The 1,930-nt window shown below is 36.7% G+C and overlaps 1 non-coding gene across 1 annotated transcript; it reads left to right on the top strand.

Annotated features, from left to right (window-relative positions):
• Positions 1-1,209: 1,209 nt before the first annotated feature.
• TRNAQ-CUG lies at positions 1,210-1,281 on the top strand. The gene has a single exon. It is a non-coding gene; the product is annotated as a tRNA-Gln (tRNA).
• The last annotated feature ends 649 nt before the right edge of the window (positions 1,282-1,930 follow it).

The raw sequence follows: 1,930 nt of genomic DNA, 5'->3' as shown, positions 1-1,930 counted from the left end.
GATACATTTTCTGACTCCTTTATCTTCATATTCTCCAACTTCCCACGAAGATTTTGGAGACGCACTTGCTTGACTCGGTCGATTCCTTTGAACATTTTTCCTAAAGTGTCCCACACTTCTTTTGAAGTAGTTGCACGGGCAAACTTCTCAAAGCTCGACTCGTCAACGACTCAGAATAACATGTACAGTGCCCCCTTATCCTTTGATCGCACCTCTTTTGGTTCTTCTAACCCTTCTTCGACCACCTCCCATGCATCTTGAGAACCGAGAAGAGCTTTCATATGAATGCTCCAATTCTCGTATTTTGTCTTCGATAGTCACGGTAGCAGCATTTGACCCGTCACATTCGCCATTAGCTTGATACTAATTTGTTAAAGAAAACTCACAAATTTGTGAAATAAATCTCACACACACTAATGATAGAAGGAGACAAAGAACACTCGGTCTATTTGAAAATACTTCTTCTATTGCTTCTCTATTTTTTTTTTCTCTACCCTTTACCATTTTACAATAGAAATAAGAAATGTAAGGTCTTTTACATCAGGATGCAACTGTTTCCTGACCCATAAAAAGTCATTGTTTCTTTAAAGATTCTTGGCCGTTCATCTTCAACACTCTGGGCCTTTTCCTCTAAGACTAAGACTGACTCTTGGATTCATAACCCACTAAAATTTTCCATGGGGAATCCGATCCCTGCCACTTCCTTGCGATGAATCCCTTACCCTGATCCCCACACAAATAAATAGAGGATTTCGTGGAAATGGAGAATGAAATAGACAGTGGGGATGATGGCATGGAATGAACATTGCTACTTGTGGCCCCTGCACATGTCGTGTTTTATGATTGTATGACATATACTATGTTATGTATATGCTATGATATACGATATGTTGCATGCAAGTTACACTATGATATCATATACACTATTGTAGGATTATGTTATGTCAGAACAATGTTATTGTTCGATGTTATTTGGTGCATGATCCTTCATGTATCATTTCATGTTGATTTCTCTCTAACTCCTTCTTTCTTTTGCAGGGAATCTGAAGGGGTTCTCCTTGGACCCCTATTAGGGCTGGAGCGGCAAAATGACCTTTTTGCCAGACACAAATCATTTTCACAATTTAGAGATCTATAAGAAACAAATAAGATACTATTATTCTTTTTAATGTTCATATATTTATGACACACAAATCTTTTAAAATTTGTGGTCCCATGGTCTAGTGGTTAGGACATTGGACTCTGAATCTAGAAACCCGAGTTCAAATCTCGGTGGGACCTTTTCTATATTTCCTTACTCTTAAAATTCACATACATAATTTATAAAAATGTTGTATATTTTTTCAATTTCAGAAATTTATAAGTTATATTTTATGAAAATCTATGGTCCCATGGTCTTCTCCTTAAGTATTTCTCCCCTTGATTTCTTTATGAAACTTAATGGTGATGTCTTAAAGCACGTGGTCTTAATTTTGGAATTTGATCCTCCGTCTGCAACTCATTCGAGAAAGCAGAATTAACTCTCAATCCTCTTTAGGCATCCTTATCTAAGACGTATTAACTCTCGATTTCTTCATTAAAAGCGCTCAACTTAATCTTCTGAAGCCAAAGAAAGGGTCAATTTTGAAGAAAATGGATTGTAAGTAAGACTTCGATCCTTACTCCCAAATTTTAAACGAAAATAATTTTCTTTAATTGGACTTGCTCTGAGTCTTGTTAACCTTCGTGGTATTCTACGGAAATATTCCTTGGAGGTTCGAAAATCGAACATGATAGGTTTCTTGAAAAATTTGCATGTAGCCTCTGATTTAATTTTCGAGCTTCAACCATCTTCCTTTAAAGACGGACCAAATTGAGAAGTTGTGTTTGAGGCACCTTCAACACTTTATTTCATCACCAAACTTGTGGGTAGTCTCATTTAGAAGGTGCA

This window comes from Cucurbita pepo, unplaced genomic scaffold (assembly GCF_002806865.2).
Source record: "Cucurbita pepo subsp. pepo cultivar mu-cu-16 unplaced genomic scaffold, ASM280686v2 Cp4.1_scaffold000277, whole genome shotgun sequence".
NCBI lineage: Eukaryota > Viridiplantae > Streptophyta > Magnoliopsida > Cucurbitales > Cucurbitaceae > Cucurbita > Cucurbita pepo.
This window is presented reverse-complemented; position numbering and strand designations above follow the sequence as displayed.